Source organism: Ictidomys tridecemlineatus, chromosome 2 (genome assembly GCF_052094955.1).
Source record: "Ictidomys tridecemlineatus isolate mIctTri1 chromosome 2, mIctTri1.hap1, whole genome shotgun sequence".
Lineage (NCBI taxonomy): Eukaryota > Metazoa > Chordata > Mammalia > Rodentia > Sciuridae > Ictidomys > Ictidomys tridecemlineatus.
The window spans coordinates 103,017,841-103,038,362 of record NC_135478.1 but is presented as its reverse complement, the minus strand read 5'-3'; positions in this window follow the sequence as shown (position 1 = coordinate 103,038,362).

The window sequence follows — 20,522 nt, the reverse complement described above, 5'->3', positions numbered from 1 at the left end:
GATGATGTGATACCCAACAAAGTTGAATTCTGCTGCATCAGAGGTCCTAGTGTCCCACGGGGATGGTTTCCACTAGGGGACTCGACAGTGGTTTTATCCACTTAGTGGATGAGTCAGACACCTGGAGGTCGGGGCTTCTTATTCCACTAAAACAACGGGTTGTAAGAGCATTTTCCTCCTGGCTGGGGTGGTTCATCCAAATTATCAAAGGGAATTGAACTGCTGCTATGCAAGAGGAGCAGAGAAAACAACACCTGGGCCCCCTTGATGGGTGCCCCTTAGCATTTCATTGCTCAATCAGTACAGTTTAATTGAAAAATCAAAGCAACAATCATGTGGAGGGTTTGGGGAGCTTTTGGTTAAAGGATGCAAATGTGAAGTAGGAGGAATCCATTGAAGGATCTATTGTATAACTCTGAAGGATGTGTAAACAAAGCCAGAAAAAAAGAGTTACTATTTTTAGCACAGAGAGGGAGTGCCAAGGACAGACTGGAGAGAGGGCCAGCTCTGAGGTGGAGACCGGGACTCCTTGGAGAGGGGTGTCTCTGGCCCTCCAAGTGAGGTTCGGGAGGCACACAGTGAGGCCTGTGTGTAAGCAGACCACCACCCACCTGAGGAATGTGTCACACAGTAGCCACCCAGAATCTCTTCCCACTGAAGGAAGTCACCTGGGGGCCACATCCCTGCAGGCAGAAAAGGGATATGTTGGGACCTGGAAAAGCACATGTCTCTTGCCAATGTCCAGGTAGCGGGCAGGGAGCTATGTTGACAGGACTTAGGTCAGCATTATACAGTACATCCAAATGGTGGGTTTGGAGCTGAGAGTCGAGAATTCTGCATCCTTTTCCTGGTGGGTCAGTGGTTCACCATCACACCGCTACCCACATTTAACCTCTGTTTCGAATCAACTCTGTGTCCATCAGGACTTAGCAGAAGGGAAGCTGACTTGCTATCACCTGCATCCTGAGATACCTGGATAGAAATACAAGCCCACCTCTGCAAATCCCTCCCTCCAGAACACATGTGATCAAGTCTCAGATGCAAAAACCAGTTTACAGAAAACACAGGGAATGTGTTAAGGACACTAGGACAACACATTCAGCCAGCATTGAGGGTCTCCAAGACCACCCCAAAGTTGAGGTTTCCCTGGAAGTTGTCATGGGGCTCAGTGGATAGCTGCATTTGAGGCTGATTTACTACAGTGATGTGTTAAGAGTACACAGCTGGATGGCAAGGAAAGGCCTTGAGCTCTGCAGAAGTCCACCTGCAGGCTTCCTGTGCTCCTCCCTCCCTGTGGGACACAGAATGCACCCTCCCCTGGATGTGGAGATGCAGAGAGAGGGGAAGTGGTTCCGCCTACAGAAGCCTACCAGAGACTCAGCCCCCAGCCACACAGAGAAGGAAGGCTGGAGCTAATCCTTTCTCTGAAAGATGCCAGTGAGTGCACTGTGGTGCACAGAGCATGCTGTGGGCGGAGTGGGCAGAGGGTACCCTGTGGGTGCTATGTGCCTTATGAGTGACTGCACCCTGAGCCTGGTGGATTCTGTGGATGAGCCTGTGTGTGGGGGGGTGTTCCCTGTGAGTGCAGGGCTCCCTGTGGGCGGGGTGTCCCAGTGGGTGCAGGGTTCACTCTGGGGAGGTGTCTTCTCTGGTTGGGAGTTGGGGAGAGAGGTAGTGGTGCAGGGAGAGAAAATTGTTTCAGAGGAGTGAGAATCACTGGTGTGGGCCCTGGGGGGAGGTGGGAGTTGCTGAAATGAGGAGGAGGGGGAGGGCGCACAGTGCATGAAACCCAGGGTCAATTGGATCTGTGTTCGTTCCATGGCGCTCTGCAAAAGCCCACATTCCTGAGCAATGAACACAATTTAATTTGCTGTCAAGGGTAGTTTTGCTCACAAGTCAGTCTCAGTTAAAGGGAGGATGCTTTCCTGGGACAAATTTGGTTTTGGTTGCTGCCATGGGACCATGAGAACAGCTGCCTTTTACATGGGCTCGAGCTCGGTTTGGCTTATGATGTGGCCAGCTGTACTGATGGGATCTCACAATGGCATGGTGAGTGTGTATGTGTGTGTGTGTGTGTGTGTGTGTGTGTGTGTGTGTGTGGTAGTAATCTCATTTGTACAGGCAAAGTGCTGGACTTTAAAGAGGTAGCCGCTGTGATGGATAAGACAGTAGAAACCAGCCTCCAGCCACAGCTTGCCCGATCCTACTCCTGTGCTCCTGACTCCAATGCTGAGACTCTTCTTAACCTCCCCCAATTCCATTTGTTCCACCAAAATTCCTTTTTACATTTACAGGTAAAATAAAAGCCATATTCTAGATTCACAAATTTTGGAAGATTTTTATGACACCATCCGAGAACATGAAGCATGGGGACAGACCCTATTCTCTCAGCACAAAGGCTGTGATCTGGGAGTCATTTGCCCAATGCTGTCTGCAAATACACTGCATTTGGCCTGCAGAAGGTATAAAAATGTTTTAGTTAGCATCCAATAAGTAAAAAATAAAAACAAAACCTTTTAACAAATGCTCACTGTTGTGTTTTTGTGAAGCATTGGATGATACGGGGTACTGGGGAATGCACCCCCCTTGGAAGAGAGATTATGATACCATTTTTATTATTATTATTATTCTGGGGATTGAACTCAGGGGCACTCAACCACTGAGCCACATGCCCAGCCCTATTTTTTTTGTATTTTATTTAGAGACAGGGGCTCACTGAGTTGCTTACCACCTCACCTTTGCTGAGGCTGGCTTTGAACTAACAATCCTCCTGCATCAATCTTCCAAGACACTTGGATTATAGGCTTGTTTGGCCATACTTGGCTGGGTCTGAGCCCTTTTAACCCACAGCCCCTCAAGCCCTCTCCAGGCGCCTGCAGTCTCCAGGTCTGTGTGCTAAGCAAGTAGACCTGGCTGCAGAAGTTCACTTTCTCATATGCCGGGCAGGGGCATGAAGCTACCCAAGACCAGAGAATCAGATGAGGGGTGCTCATTCCTTGGTTCCCTACTCACGATGTAAGGAATGCTAAGGAGTACTGTATACACACCATGGAGCAGGGGACGCTACCATAGGTCATCCTCTGTCCAGTCCTCTGCAAACCATTTTACTGCAATCCATATTACCCCATAATAATTTACTTAACAACTATGTGTCAGTATTATTTCATAGAGTCTCCACAAAAACCCTAAGACATGATCTCTATTGTTTTTTCTTTAAACATGAGAAATAATGGTGGTATTTTCCCATGACATAAGAAAGTATCAAGTTAACTGATACATTTTTCCTCTAGTTTTTTTTCTTAAGCTTTGTAGAACCCACTGTTGCATTGCACCTGATTTTTCTCACACTAACTTAGCAATCTTGAGCTACTTGAACAGGTGTCAGAAGCTATTGGTTCAAAAACAAGGAAAAGGAGGTAAAATTTCAGTTTGAGTCTGAAAAATAAACATGAATATACAGGGGAGGTCCCTTTGATGAGAGGAAAGCACATTCATTGTGGTCATAAAAAGCCATAAGCTTATACTTGAAAATGGCCTCTTAGATGTCTGATTGAAACAAAGGGGACTCCTCTCACAGTTTCTGCTGGAGATGCAGATGCTAAATTCATCCCAGAATATCAAACACACCTGTGCCCACCAGGTAGGGAGCAGGCGTGCTGGCAGAATGGGGAGGATTCTCTTAAAAAAATAAAGATGTGCATTGTGGAATTAACGTCCCCCACAATACCTCCATGTAGCATGCACCCGGCACATTCATTTGCCTTCATCAGGCAGATTTCTTCTGCACCTGACCTGAGAGGTCTCCTGACCCCAGGAGCTGCTGGAACAAACAGGTCAGGCAGGGAAACACGACTCTGAACAAACCCACACAATAACCTCTCCTTAAAGGCATCCACACAGAGCCTGGGATGTGTTTGCCAGCTTCTTGATCTTTATTCCTGTCACTGTCATTACTGTTGTGATTTGGTTCATTTATCATAAGCTGCTTCTCTAATAGTTGTGACTCACATGCAGTATTTCTCCTTAGCTACTCTGCAGTACCTGTTCCTCCTTTGATGTGCTGTCAATATCTATTTAGGATATTGCTGTGCCGGGGTACCCTGCCATCTGCACTTCACCAAGCTGGATTCTCAGCACCAACATAAATTAGCAAAGCATTTCACTGGGCAGAAGACTGCGGATGATACAATGGGGATGTCTATCAGAGAAACAGATGAGCTCTGCTAATGAAGAGGATGAAAATTGGAGCCATAATGAGCTACTGTATCATAAATGAGCATAAATTATATTGTCAGCACTATTTACAATTGTACATGGCACATAGCCTTGCAATTACATATATTCAATTATTGCATTCAGAGGACATTTCAATAAAGATTTCTCACCGTGGCCAAACAGTCCATTTGGAAGCTTCTGTGGTACAATGGCATTCAAAACCAACCGTGAAAGAATCCATCACTGCAGATGAAATAAAAAACCCTGGGTCAAGTGCCTAAGTTTGGCAACTTTTTGAAAAAGAAATATTTAAGGACTTAGGAATAAATCACAATGATTAATACCTCTCTCTATGATTGTAAAAATGTTGAGCTGGTTTGCAAATATCAATAGGGTTTGGTCAATTTGTTTTTTTTTTTTAATGGTGCTGGGGATGGAAGCCTGGACTTCACACATGCCAGGCGAGCACTCTACCATTGAGCCACATGCCCAGCCTTGATCAACTTAGTTCTAATAAGAAAAGGAAAAAAAAATGTATACCAAAATTTGGAAACAAAATGTGATACAAAAACTTTGCAAATGTTGAAAATCCCTACTGAGCTTTAAAAGCACACAATCCATAAATATTTCCTGATTCATATTCAAGATAAAAGGGCTAGTTAAAACATGGCATGATATATATTATTCTTTTTTTAGGGGAGGTACCAGGGATTGAACCCAGGGCCTCTTGGCCACTGAGCCACATCCCCAGCCCTAGTGTGTATTTTATTTAGAGACAGGGTCTCACTGAGTTGCTTAGGGCCTCACTTTTGCTGAGACTGGCTTTGAACTCACGATCCTCCTGCTTCAGCCTCCTGAGCCACTGGGATTACAGGTGTGCACCACAGCTCCCGGTTTATATTATTCTTAAATATAATTGAAAATGTGTTCTTAAGATCATCAAATGTCCAGTCAGTGTTCAAATTCCCTTGTCCATTGGAGCCTTCTTTTCTAATCTCTAATCTGTCATTTATAGATGTTTTGCCTTTTTCTTTTGTGGATAAGCAGGGCTGCCTTCCAATCCACCTTCTCTCCACCAAATTTAGCAAATCCGGTGATTACATTCATCCTCACTATGGTCTCTGCAGCTGCTCATTCCATCATGACCAAGCTTGGCTTTCGGTAGGTGTCAAGCTAAATAACTCAATTACAGAGACAAAACCAGGCTTAGCTTGGTTTAAAAATCAAATTGTGTTACCAGCCCAGTGGAAAGTCGCATCATTGGACTGGGAGAGATGAATTTCAGTTTTAAAAGAATGAAAATGATCATTAAGCTTCTGGCTTCAAGGGCCAAGATGAGAACCACTAGTACTGGGGCCAGAAAACGGACACTGGCATCTTCCCCACAGCACGTCCCACAGCGTGTCCAAGGCAGGGTGGGCCTTCTTCTCCGAATATCTACTACCCACTGGCCATTAGGCCAAGCCAACTAATACCGACTTAGGATGATTTCAATCATATGTAGAAAAGGATATCAAAAAGCTGGATTTGGGAAACACCTGGCAGAATAACAGGCACAGGGACATGTCAATGGTTTCTGTGATGTAAAATGGGGCAAACCTTCTTTATATTCTTTGGTATTTTTGGATGTAGGTGCACCATGCTATGAGGAAGCACAAGCAGCCCGTGGAGAGCCCAGGTGCAGCAGAAATGGGCCATAGGGCTTGCATCTATGGGACTGCGTGGATGTTCAGGGATGCCCTGTTCCCAGTCACACTACAGAGCTCACAGAAGCAGAGCTCAGGTGAGTCTGGCCCAGGTGAAGGTGCCAGGGTAAGATAGGCAGTCACATTTTTCTCAGAAACTGTATGGGGAGGAGTGTTGCTATCTGGCAATAAATAACTGATCACCCAGCAAATGCCATTGGAGGGCCCATGGCAGGGAGCGCTAAGCAGCTGGAATCAGTCTGTCTTGGGGTCTTGTTCACAAACCCTAGCTTTTGGGCTGCTCTTTGGTACAGTAAAACTGACACTGCTTCTTTGTTAAGTTACTCAGCCACACTCAGTGGGAGAAGTGGTCTAGCATCCCTCACTCATAAGTGAAAAATACTGGGTTTTGGTATTTTTTAAAATATTTCCAAAATTCCCACTTTAGTAATAAAGTATTTTTAAGATAAATTGTCTTATGGGCAATGTTTCTTGTGTCCAGTTTTTAGCAACATATGTCAAAGCAATTGCATTTAAGAATAATTTTAAAATTTTTGGTCTGGGCCACATGTATGAGCTGAAAAAATAAAGTTTACAGCAAAATGAGTCTGACCTGTGTTTTATTCCCACAGTATTTTCATTCTAGCTGGGGGGACCAATGAGAAGAGACCAACATGAAGCAAATTATTTCATTTTTATACTGAGGACAGAAACGTATCCCCAAACAAATGAGTGCCACACCTACCATGACACACACATTAGCCACAGGACAGCTGACACTGATGTTAACAACCACAAGGAAGATTTACTAGGAAAACTGAAATCAAAATACAACTTTAGGCAACTTAATTTCATTGCATAACGTTGGTCATAGAGAATATTTGGATATTTTCAACACCCTTGTGATGATCCTACAGACATGCTCCATAGGCACTGGACTCTGACCATTTTGGTGGAAATAGCAGGCTATTTGAGAAGTCTCAGATGCATGCACCACTCTCTGTTTCTAGCTTCAACTCCAGGAATTATTTCAGGAATTAATTTTTTGTTTTTGATGGAAATGCCATAACTGCTTTGGCTTGCCCCTCCCTGAATTTCCAGCAGTTTCCACATGGTAAATCTAGATGTCTCTAACATGGCCCTCAGCGGTCCCCACCTCAGGGTTTGAATCAGTGATTCTCCTCCCAGGAACAGAACACAGCCAACTGACGAGACCTCTGCTCCTAGACCAGGCTGCAGAAGACTGCTGGACAGAGCCTCTGTCTTCCCTGGCAGAGCAGGGGTTGGGGTGGAGGGTTTGAGTGACAGAACTGGGACTGCAACTGCCAGGAGAGTTAGTCACGTGTGTGACAGCAAGTCTGAGATCCTGGTAGCAAGGGTGACTTCTCTGTTACTGCCTCCTAAGATCCTTTGCCAAAGTCTGGCTGCAGTAAAATAACCAGGGGGTGATGAGCAACTTGTGTAGATTGATACAGCAGGAGTAGGAGCCATTTATTGAAGGACAGGAGTGGTATTTATACATTCCACACAGCTTATCTTAATTAGCATAAACTAGATACATCAGTCAACCAATAAGGAATCTCCACACTTAATGGCTTGCTGGCGTTACTTCACAAACCACTGTCCTCTGGCAATATGTCAGGCGCCATCCAGACTTGTTTACAGACTCTAACAATCCTTGAGCCAGAACTACCGGCTAAGTTGCCCCTGGGCCCTTGATTCAAATAAACTATGAGCCAATAAATGCCTGTTGCTTCCAGCCTCTGAGTTTTGGAGTATTCTGTGACACCTGTGTAAATGATAAATAATAAAGCACCATGCCTGCTTAGAGCACAGAGTCTACGCTTTGCTTCCAGTGACATGAGATTTACAAGGAGTGGGCACTGACTGTAATATCAACAGGAAAGGTTTTTGCAAAGAAGCAAGTTCACAAATACCAAGATTCACAGAAAAAATATAAGAATCTCTCCTCTCTCTCTCTCTCTCTCTCTCTCTCTCTCTCTCTCTCTCTCTCTAATATACATACACATATGCATATATCAGAAAGATTGTTGTATTTTCATAAAATATAATATTGTGGTTATTTCTAGGTCAAAGAAAACATATAAATGCCATTTGCCCTCAATCAATGGTAATTTTAGATATTGAGAAATTACCTGACATAAATGATTAAAGAATGGATAGGAGGAAAAAAATAGAGGGGAAAAAATATTCTTGAGGAAAAAAAAGGGGGAAAAAAGCCAAGTGTGCGGAGAAGAGAGAGAAGGGAAAAAGTGGACACCCTTATATCAAGTGAAGATTTAGCAGCTATTTCTATGGCATTCAACATCACATGCCATCTAGAAAACTCTGATAAAGCAGCATTGAGGTGATTTTGCTGTGATCAGGGGCATCCACTGGACAAGGGTCCACAATGCAGCATCATGTCCTGAGCTTAACAAAGGTGGCCTGAGGTGAGACCCCCAGTCTAACATCAAACACATGCAAATGTGTTCTCCTCAAGCAACCTAACCGGTGTGCTCCAGAACACGGCATTAGACAGGTGTTTCTAGAAACATACCAATGTCAAATGCACATGCACATTATAAATATATATATATATATATATATATATATATATATATATATATAATGTTCTAATAAATTGATTTTGGAACTATTAGAATGGAAACAAAGCATCATCTCTGGCATTGTGTAGAATGTGTGCTTTTAAAATTATTATTGGTGCCTAATAATCAGATTCATCAATGAGATTCCCTGTGCACTTTCCACATGGTACACCTTGGCCTTCTCCAGCTGCCCCCTGCCAGGCCCTGGAAAACCCTGTTCAATTCTGTTTTTCTGCCAGTTGTCCTCTGCCATCTCTAGCACCTGTTCCATTCTGTACTTCTACAGTTTTTTTTTTTTTTTTGCATAAATGATTGAGGACATTGGCCTTTGTCTTTTGGTGTCTTGCTCATTTCCCTCAACACAATGTTCTCCAGTTCCATCCATGTTGCTGAAAACAACAGGATTTTGCTCTTTTCGTGGCTGAGTCATTTTCCATTGTGTAAATACTCCATGTTTTCTATATCCACTGGGGAGCTCCTGGGCTTAACTAAATTCTCTGATACTATAATATATTTGGGGCTTTTTAATTTACTTGTTTAACAGTTTATATATTCAAGCTCTTTTCTCTCTCTTCTTCTCACTGAGAAAATGTCTAGATGCTTAAAACTATCTCTTATGGTGTTAGGGATCTCTGTTTACAGGCGATTCTGTTGTTACAGCTGATTGGAAAATAGGTTGCACACTGAGGCACATTCGCTGATAATAAATGTCATTGAAAGTTTAAGATATTATGGCAACCAAAGGTATTTTAAGTTGAGCAACCTGTAACTTCAACAAGCAAATTTAGACATCACAAAGAATAACTTTGCCTATCAACCATGGTCCACACTTATATGTCCATCCAGAAAGAAAAGTTATTAGTTAAGGAATTGCAATAAGAAACAACAAAAAAAATATATATATATATTCCTGGAGGAACATCAGTGTGCCTTGGAATTTAGAAGAAACAAGTACCAAGAACAAATATTTAGGTCAGTACTGATTCCAAACAACAAGAAAAATATGTAAATCAGTTGCAGTAAAAAAGTAAGAAAGAATGTTACAAGAAAATGCTTCCTTATGCCATTCCATTTCAGGTGGTTGCAATATTAGAAGATTGGGCATATGCATGCATTATCTGAAACTTTACACATTCAAGTTGCTTCTCCTAATTTTACTGCAAAAATGTCTGCTCACATAAAAATATTTACCCAGGGTTAAAGGCCTTTGCTAGCAGAGACTTTGAGACCCAAGAGCTATAGCTGTTTGGGAAATGAGTTCAGTAACCAGTTCAGACCACTTAAATGATGGCATGACAGCCTTTGAATTAAGAAAGCAACAAGGTCACAGGAAATATGAATGTATTTTTTTTTTTAACTTATACAAGAAAACAGATAGTTGAGAGAGATGCTGCAAATAAAAGCAGAATCATTTGTGGGATTTAGGGAAAAAGATACATCAGAATGAATGTCTTCCTGAACATCAGTGATTGCAAGTGACCTGGGCCTAAGGAAAAGCCAAAGAGCTGCTGAACCTCTTTTCCACCTGGGAATCTTGACTTGAATAACCCAAAACACAAACTCTATCCTTTTGAAATCTCTTTGAGATTCTTTTCCTTAAATAAAAAGAATCGATGATACATTTTTGAAGGGAGAGCATCAGCATTGGTCACAGATATTTTTCTTACATAAAGTAGCAAAATAGTGAGAATATCAGGTCATTGTTTAATAGGTGCACAAATGGAAAGTTCTAGAAGGACTTCCAGACACACTGGGTGCTGACAGCCATGCTGCTGGTTCTCAGGCAGATGCTTAGATAATATGAGGAAATTGGAAGAGGAGTCTTTTTTAAAATATGCAGATTGCTCCACAGTTTGGTGACCATCACTTCTCCATGGGACAGTTCATCCTTTCTATATGGATAAAGGCGCATGGACTTAGTTATCACCAAATCTCAGCTTTAGAAAAGTACTGTCTTCCAGTTTCTGCAGACATGTTTTGACTGAGAAGTCAGATTAAAAGAAAGTATTCATGCTTTACGGACACCACCATGAAAAGCAGTGAATTTATTTTAACCTGTGAATGTCGTGAGTAATGTTGACTACCAAGTGTCCCTAACTTGATTAAACAGAAGATTATTTCAGAAAGGAGGGAACAATGCTGCTTTTTTGAGAAGGGAGACATGAGAAGAGATGTATTAAGTGGGTTAAACTGAACAGAAAGAAAGTAAATTGGTTGATTCAAAGTGAAGAATGAAGATGAGTTTTTTTTTCTTAAGGATTTTTTCATTTTCATTTTTCTTGGTCGTTTAACTCACAAAGATGAGAGGTAGTACAAAGCCAGCTAAGCACATAATTTCAAAGTAAATTGAGAATCCCTCTTGCTTACAAAGCCTTTACACCTTTAAAGAGTTATTTCAAGGTACTGGTAACAAGGATATTGTAATTGCAATTATATTTTCTTCATCTGCTCTTGAGCATCTTTATATGTTTTTCCCCAACTTTCAAGTAGAAAAAGCAACGAGCTCATGAATTGAGAATTATTTATCTTTTTATTTTATTTGTTATAGAAGAGAAAAATTTATAATATTTAAGCAATTCAACTACTATCAAATATAGGAATGGAATTTTAACACCATTTAGTATAAAAGCTTTTATTATTTTGTCCTGATTATAGAGCAATCTGAGGTAATGACCTAATTATATTGATATCTATCTTTAGATTCTATGTACATCTAGTTTATATTAATCTACATATAAAGTACTTTGTATCTAATCTCTAGGTAATCCAAGGATTACAGACAAATCTGTACTAATCTGTTAATCTGCAACTAATTTATTATATCTAATCTATAGGTGATAGATACATATCTGTTAATCCTTCTAAGATACTTTATCTTTAATCTACAGATATACTTAAGTAACTAATGTGTCCACATAAATTGAAATTAGCATAAGTAGAAAATTCTTTCTATATATTACTTGTTAAAGAAATATTGGTTCACTAAGAATATATTTTATGCATGATTTCTCCTAGTTCAAACTGTCAAGATTGCTTTTCACTTTTGAATTTTTGTCTTAAATTTGGGATAGGGTAGATTTGGGGTTGATTAGAAAAAAAGATAATTCTATAAATATTAACAGGATTCTTACATACTACAGACTTTATTTTAGAACTGTTTATTGCTATGTTTGAAAAAATCCTTAACTGAGTGGCTCAAAAGAACAATGTCCATTTTCCCCATTTCATTCCACTTGAGAGGGGCTGAAAGGGGCTTGGTCATCTCTGTTTCTCTGGGCCTCAGCCAGGTGGTGGGAGGCTAAGGAGTGGCCCATGGGCTCCCTTATGTGCATGCCAGGGAGATGCTAATGTCACCCTCACCTCAGCTGGGTCTTTCCAAGTGGCCCCTGGGCTCCTAGAGAGAGTGGTGGTTGGATTCCAAGCATGAGGGACCCAGATGACCAAGCAGCAGCTGAATTGCCTTTTCTGTGCTGAAACTGCTGACCCCACAGCTTCACTTCTGATGCATCCCATCCTCAGGACAGTCATGAAAGCTTACTTGGCTCCAGAGGGGCAGGAAAAAACAAAACAAATAAACAAAAACACTCCAAAATTTGAGAAGAGAATATTGTGACCATTTTTGGAAAACACAATCTTCCATATTGCGTATAGCTGTTATTTTTAGAGTTAATTTTCATCACATAAATCATGAAAGTGGCAGAGTTGATGCTGATTCTAGAAGTGGGCAGAAGAGGAGAAAGAGCTGTGGTCTTCATGCAACCTGGACCCATGTTCTGATTGGGGAGACCACTTCTCTGTCAGCTCAGAAGTTGTGCCCCTCATTCCCTCAAGGACTTTTTTTGCTGACTTAATTAATAGTAAACCTCCTGAACTGAGGAAAGCAGCACTTTTGTTGTTGGTGACCTGATAAGAAATGAACACTTAATACACAGAGAACTCACTTTCCCCACTCTGGCAAATGGAAGAGGCCTGGTCAGTAGGGGCAGAGGTTCAGAAGCCTGGCATGAGGTCTCATTTCTCTATCCCATGCACCTCTGTGCCCTGAATTCCAAGGATGTGGACATGTACCTCATCTTCCAGGGTGGCAGGGCTGCAGGAGAGGAGGGGATCTCTCCTCTGGCTCCCAGTTCACAGGGGGCATGACCCTTTGTATTCGTCATGTATGGTTTAGCTTTCTGTTTTCTAAAGCTCGGACACCTGGGCCTTGCTGGGCAGAAAGGGACTGTCCTTCCCAGGGCTGGATAATTCTTAAAGCAAGTGGAGAATGGAGCTTTCTTTACATCTGAGCTGGCTAACCAGCTCCAGGCCTCCACCATCTGCTCTCTGGGGGGTCCCTTACCCTGGGCCATTTTGCCAGTCCTAACAAAAGAGCCCACTGAAGTCATCAAACCAGTTGGCCAACCTGCTCCCCCACCTGCCCTCTTGCTTCCCCTAGAACTACCATGAAGCCTCTGGGCCAGCTTGGCCCCTCACTGGCTCTGCATCCAAGGACGGGATCTGTGTGGCCCCTGAGGCTGCACATCCTTCCCCTCGAGAACTGAGCATCACAAAGTCTCTGTTCTGTGATGGTGGGACTGCTGCTCTCATGGTACCTGAATAATGATAAAAAATAAAAAACTATATTCTAAATCACTTTTTAAATAGAAACCACAAATCAGCAGAAATGGTCAAGCAATTGTCTCTTAACTCATTATAATAAGAAAAAAAAAGAGTTAGTGAGATCTGGGTGTATAACGGTAATAGTCATCAGGAGACTCAGGGTTGTTCCTTTGTCTTTGACCCTGTGGGTCAGAATTTCAGGTGGAACATAATTTATTTTCAATAGCTCTGCTGCCAAAGTTGCTGACCAGTGAGGCATCAGCCGAAAGGGTGCCAGTTAGACACCTTTTGATGAGGTTCTAACTTTAAGAAATGACCTTGGAGACCAAGATAGTAGAAAGAAATCCCAAAGGCAGAAATGACCCTCCATTTCTCCACTGGCCAGAGATGGGGCCTAGAGCTTCTATTTAACAGTGCCCATGTGCATATGATACAGCCTCAAGCAGCTAAGGCAGATGTCTCTGGATTTCCAGAAAGAATTATTCACAAATGTGATCCATCCTCTGACCTAATAATTCTTATTCTACCAAAAAGAAAAAAATATATGTTTGTCTCAAAGAACTTTCCCTGGGGAGCATGAAGTATAACAAACTAGGGCAAATTTATGTTTCATTCATGGAGAAAATAAATTAATATATTGTCAGTCACAAGAACAGAATTAAGACACATCTCCCCATGTGATCCACGGGAGATGAATTGGTTCCTAGAAGATAGAATAAATCCACACCAGTCTCTGAATTCCAGGATGAACGTGAACACATTTCTTTAGAAATCTCATCTCCCGGGCTGGGGATGTTGCTCAAGTGGTATCGCGCTCGCCTGGCATGCATGCGGCCCGGGTTCGATCCTAAGCACCACATACAAACAAAGATGTTGTTTCCACCAAGAATTAAAATAAAATAAATATTAAAAAATTCTCTCTCTCTCTCTCTCTCTCTCTCTCTCTCTCTCTTTAAAAAAAAAAGAAAAGAAATATCATCTCCCCAATTCCATCAGGAAATGACTCTTGCTTCACCTGACAGCCAGAAAATTGTAGGTTTCAAAATAGCTCTTCTTTTTGCAACAATTTACAACCACCATGAGGGACTTGAGTATGTTTGTTACTTGGCCGAGTGTTAGTTGAGTTAAAAATGTGTTAATCACAAGCATCAATAAAATAGGAACACACAGAATGCAGAGGAAACTCTAGTTGGTTATTTTCTGGGATAATTTCTAAAAGTAGAATTTCTGAGTTGAACATTTGCACTACCTTTAAAATTCTGGACTGGTTTGGCCATTTTCTTTCATGGAGGGTGCACCCACTGCCACCAAGTTACCTATGGGCACCTGGGCCTGGTTCCGCACATCTGCACATTCCCAGGCAGGTTCCTCTCTCACTTTGAATGCCATCCTGGTCACACCTTAGCAAGAGTGTAACCCCACAGGTTCGAAACACAGATGGTGGCCATCAATGTTTACATGGTCAGGAGCCCCCAGCATATGCACAGGCTCCAAGTCCACCCTCGCTGTGGGCCAGGATGCTGGCATTCCTTCCAGAGGGGGAAGGAGTCAGTGGTAAGCTGGTCCTGCAGGAGAGCTTAGAAGGAGAGAGGCTGGAGCAGAGCTCTTGCTTCCACTTCCCATGTCCAGCTCAGCTTAACAGAAAGCCAAGAGCCTGTGACGAGAGGACAATTCACTTCTCACCATGAGAAACCTTCTTTTCAAAGGATCACCTTACAGATAAATAAAGCATTTTTGATACTGCAAACTTATCAAGAAATAAAAATCAAGAAGAAACAAAGCATAAAATGTCCAAGGGGAAGGGGATGCAGAGAAAAAGTCCATCCCGGCTCAGGAGCCCACCACTGCCATGATCTTCTCCCTGAAGCACACCATGCGTGGACAAGCACACCTGGGTCATCCTTGCACACCTGGTGAGTGTCTGCACTGAGAACACGTGTGACTCACGACCATTGGGACAAACAGAACAGCAGTACAGCCTTCTCCTGTCTTCCTCCACCTGCCTTCACCCCAACAGAGACCCCGGGTCTGTGTTTGCACTTTACATCAAGGATTTTGTAGAGTGAGCATGTGCTTTGGTGGTTCTGGATTGTCTTCACTCAACATTGTGTCTGTTAATTGTTAATTTTTGTCCATTATTTTATGTGTAATTTTAGATTTTGCATTCTTGGTATTGGAGAGTCTATTATCATATATTATGAATTTGTGTGTGTGTGTGTGTGTGTGTGTGTGTGTGTGTGTGTGTGATATGGTTTTGTTCACTCAACCTTTGGATATTTGAGTTGTTTCTGGCTCTTTCAACTACTTCTGTTTTAAACATTCTAGTTTGTGGATTTTGGAAAAGAATATGTACAGAGTTCTGTTGAGTGTATGTAGGGGTGGTGTTGATGGATCAGAGCCCATGCCTATGTTTACCTCTGGTCAATAATAAGCTTTTTGGCTGGTAGTACTAAATAAATTTATGAAGTGATTGCATTGATTTCAATGTTCTGAATCTTATTTTTTAATCATTTGTAACATCTAATCTTACCAACCATTTTCTTGAGTAAGCCTATTGCCTGTTAGATTTTATACATTTGTCTTAGGCATGTAGCGTTCCTGGAGAGAGAGAAAAGAGAGAGAGAGATGGGGAGGGCAGGGAGAGAAGAGGAGGAAGAGGGGGAGGGCAGGGAGAGAAGAGGAGGAGGAGGGGGAGGAGGAGGGGGAGGAGGGGGAGGAGGAGGAGGAGGAGGAAGAAAGGGAAAGGGGGAGGGAGAGAAAGAGAAAGGGAGAGTGGGAGGGAGAAGAAGAGAGGTTAAACCCCCTCTTTAGATGAGGCTGAAGGTTTTTATGTTCATCTGCAACCAGGTTGCCTGGATTCACATCTAGTTCTCTGTTTTGGTAGCTGTGTGACACTGGACAAGTCCTGAATCTCTGCACCCCAGTTTTCCCCTCTGAGGTTGAGATGCAGCAGCCCCCACCTCAGTGGCTGGCTGTGGTGATGGGGTGGACCTGTGGTGCTCTTGGAGCAGTGCCTGCGTCCTGCAGTAGCTGAATGTGTTTGCTTCAACTGCTTCTTTCAAGAGGCGCCTGAAGACAATTCCAATCAGCAAAGGCAATGAGATTATTTTAATGGTAGAAAAATGTGAAAATAACACACTTAAAACTGGTTTTTACAATGCTCTTTTAAAATATTATTCTACATAGGACAAGAGGAAATGCAATGTTGGAAAGACCCTGAGACAGGGTCAAGAACTTCATTACCATGTCCCCCCACACACTGCTGCCAAGGTGACCTGGGGATGTCCCTTCCCTTTTGAGGTCCCTGAGTTTCATGTCATGTGAAAACAGTGGTGAGTGCCTGGATGTGGTGGGCTGGGATGACACCCACCTGGGTCCTCTTTGGAAGGAGGATACAGCAGTCTTCCTGCCCACCATTTTACCCATGTATAGGTATAGTTAGTGCATGACCAAAACCCTGTCCCCTCTTTTTGCCCTCATCCCCCAGAAGGCAGCCTCTGGCTCCTGGAAATCAACCATGACTGGCTTAAGCTTTCTGGGTCCATCAGGGGGCTTGCAGTCATAGGAGGAGGTAAGCAGCAGCTTCCAAGGAGTGGAAACTCCAGCTCATGCTGGATTGCATGGGGAGAGAACCTCACTTTTGCCTTCCAATGTTCTGGATGCTACCTGTGGTCACCATACATGTGGGGTGGCATGGAATGACAGGCTCAAAGACCAAAGCCAGTGCTCTGAAGAAGATGGACTTGGGGAGAACAGTCTTGCCTTTCAGGGCATTTATTCATTCAAACTCAAGAGCTCCCTCTCTGGGTTTTCCATGAGAATTGAATAATTGCCCCCTGATTTAACACACAGGGCAGGGTCTTTTTTTGTTATCTGCAACCATCCACATCCTAAGTGATGTGATCCAGTGCCCGGTGGGGTGCAGGGAGCTGAAGCAGGGGCACAGAGCTTCTCTGCACCCCAAGGCTTCTGCACAGACCTTCCCTGTGCTCTTGGCCCTCTCCATTCCCCTCTCTCCCGAGCTCTGTGCCTGGCTTGGTCCTAATCCTTCCCACCTCCCCCAAGACCTTCTCCCCTCAGGGCTATGGCATCTGACTCTCAGGCTGAATTGGTATATTCCCCTGGCACATTCACTGCAAGGTTCAGGGAGAATTTCTCCCCTCCCCATGCATGGATCAGAACCCCAGATGCACACAATTCGACCTGTCAACTGCTCTGTCCCTTGAGGGCGGAGACCACTGGTTTATTTCTGTGTCCTAGGTCTTGGGCTTCTCAGTGCCTGGCAGAGGGAGGGCTTGATCAATAAAGACCACGTTAGCCTAAGGCTGTCTACTCACTGCAGCATGTCTGTGCAGTTTCCGCCTCCTCCCTCAATTCCAGAATCTGGTGATGTCCTGGGCAACGGGGTGTGGGAAAGGAGGGAAGTTGCCTTTTCTTATACTTTATTTGGTGCTGGGGATTAAACCCAGTGGTGCTTAAGTACTACACAGCATCCCCAGCCCTTTTTATTTTTATTTTGAGACAGGGTCTTACCAAAGTGCAAAAACTGTTCTTGAACTTTCGATCCTTCTGCCTCAGCCTCCCTCTTTGCTGGTATGATAGGCGCATGCCACCAAGCCAGGCCCTTCCTATTCTTGATGTGTCCATGTGAACTTGGCTGAGATGCCCCCTCTATATTTGTTCTATGCCATTTTCACATGGGGAACTGGCCCTCCCCTCTGTTCCCTGGGAAGCAGCTCCCACACCTGTTGGCCTTCCTCCTCAGTGCCCTACCTCACTAACCGGGATGTGGCTGCTCTTCTCCCAGGATGCTGGTTCCCAGGAAACTCAGTGGGCCAGACTAGGACACAGTGCTCTGCAGGCTGTCTTGGGCTCACTTCCCAGCCCAGTCTCCTCTCTTTGGGGTCAGAACACCCGAGTCCTTCAGACCCACTTGGGATTGACCCAGGAGAGGTACCGTCCTCCCTGCCTTAGAGCCCTTAAACTTCCTGCTCCTTCAAAGCAGTTAGACCAAGGTGCGTTTTTAAGATTTCCAATGTGACCAAGAGGGTATGTGATTGTACTGGGCTTTGTAGCGACTGCTAGAAGGAAGAAAACTGCAAGGAGAAGCAGGTCTGCAGAGGGCAGGCAGCAGGCGGCCTGAGCAGCACCCCCTCTGGCAGCCCTTCATCTATAACATGAATTATGTATATCTCGGTCTTATTTTGAAGCTCATTTCAAATGTTTGTTTAATTTCCTCAATTATGAGGACATATAGCATCTCCCCCTGGGGTCCCCTAAGAGTTAGCTTGGAAGTCCTGGGTGTTTGTTTAGGGGTCTTCATTGGCAGCTAGATGCATCATCTTAAATATTTATGAAAATGTTAACAAATAAATCTCTCTTTGAGATTGGTATTAGATGATAGGGACAGAGTTACAGCATGGATTTTCCTTTGGCAGTAACCACCATAAAGAAAAAACTTAGTTTCTGTTACCTCCTTGGAATAAGAGGAACTATGCAAGAGAAGAGAATTATTGCTCTCTGAGCTACAGACTTTCTTTATGAGGACTCTTCCTAGTGATGCTTCTAAGCAATCATTACTGCAGCAATCCTTGTGTCTCCCATCTTACTTCCTCCCTCCTTGTATATTCTAGGGTTCCTAATTTGAGAACAGTCTGTTTCTGATCAATCAATTCCTCTATAAGCCCTTTTGCCAGAGTTCCCAGATAAAGTACAGGAGAGGTAACTAAACTTCAGAAAAACAATGTAAACATTTTAGTATAAGTATGTCTTAGATATTTTATGTGCTATACTTATTCTGAAAAAGTTGCTAAATGCTTCTCATTTTGGAGAATCAGCTGAGAGGGTTCATGCAGGCTTGCGGGAATCTTTTGCTGGAGAAAGAAAGGTTATCAAGGAGTTGGAGGAGCACTTAGGATTGGACAGTTGAGAAGTTCCATCTGTCTCTGCTCACTGCCTAATTAATACATGCGGGAAACAGAATCGAGGGGTGGATCAATTTGCTGTGCCCATCTTTTCTGCTTTTTCCCAGGTTCCCAACCTCAAACCATTCATTTGCTAAAACAGATGACAACCAGACACAATATTTACAGCCAATGCTGAGAGCTGCTTCAGCATGTAGGGTTGTAGCTCTCTCAGTTCTGCCTAGAAGGCCAGGCAAGGGATGTCTGAAATTTATATATCGTTCTTTCAGTAAAATTATATTAAAAGTGAGGACTTGCTCTTCATCCTGAGGCTGATGACTTCTTCCCATTTTCTTACGTTGCTGAATTCTACCATGAATTATATGGGTTTTGTATCCCATGCCCTGGTTCATCTGCAAATGAGAAAATAACTAGCCAGGACTTTTGCCAAAACAGGTGTTGCAAATTCACTTACATGGACTGGTCAATGTGCATTAGTGCTGAGCCACTGACCTGGGGGAGGGAGAAGGATCAAGCTGTTCAAGGCCCAGGTGGGAAGAGATTTCCCCTTTTTGTGACTCCATTGAAATAGGGCTCAGGTCTCAGCCTCTGGCTTCAGATGGCACTTCTTCTTCATGGTGGCAGGCCACAAGGTCAGGCCATATGGCTCTTTTCCCCCATTCACAGGGGCTTGGCCACACTGTCTGTATGCATGGTGTCATAGCTGCCTTGCCTAGGCCTGCCAACCACACTGCTTCCTTGGCTATAGACTTGATAAATAAGCGGCAACCCGGAAAATTGTCCCCACCCCACTGGACGGCTGCTCCCCCTCATGTCCCTTCCCCTCCAAAGTGAACCTGGACAGGGGGTTCCACCATGGCTACTCTAGTTGATTCCCTTCTAAGTACACAGATTTAAAAGCTCCATTCAAACTGACTTAAGGCAAAACGAAGAGCATTTTTGATGTGTTTTCCTAGTTGCTATGGGAAAGTGCATTTAATCTTCTCATAACTACAGTCGTAAGTCCTGGCAATTTCAGCTTGACTTACATAACTGTTCTATTCCTGAACCCATCCTGACCAGGGATGAGGGTGGAACTGTCATCTCAGGACCAACCTTGCCGTGACTCTCTTTTCCTGCAGTTTATCAAGGTTCCTGTATGTCCATCCAAAACAGTGTCCCTATTTAAGACAGGCAATTTAATGAGCTTGGACAATTGCAAATGATTCTCTCCAGCCAGGCAAAAAGAAAGTCAAAGTTTAACTTTGCATTTCGTCAGGGCAGATACTCACTTCCACCTGGATACAGCCATCTCTGCTCTTCACTTCTCAGCAGGGGCTCTGCCTCCTGCAGAAGGATGGCTAACTTGGCACTTACAGTTCAGTGATTTTCCCCACTTGTAGGGAAAGTAATTATTTCACTGGGGACCTGGGTGGATGCACATGCTCCTGTTGCTCCTGCTCCTGAAAACCTACAAAAATACTTGGCACATAAAAATGAAAACCTAGTTT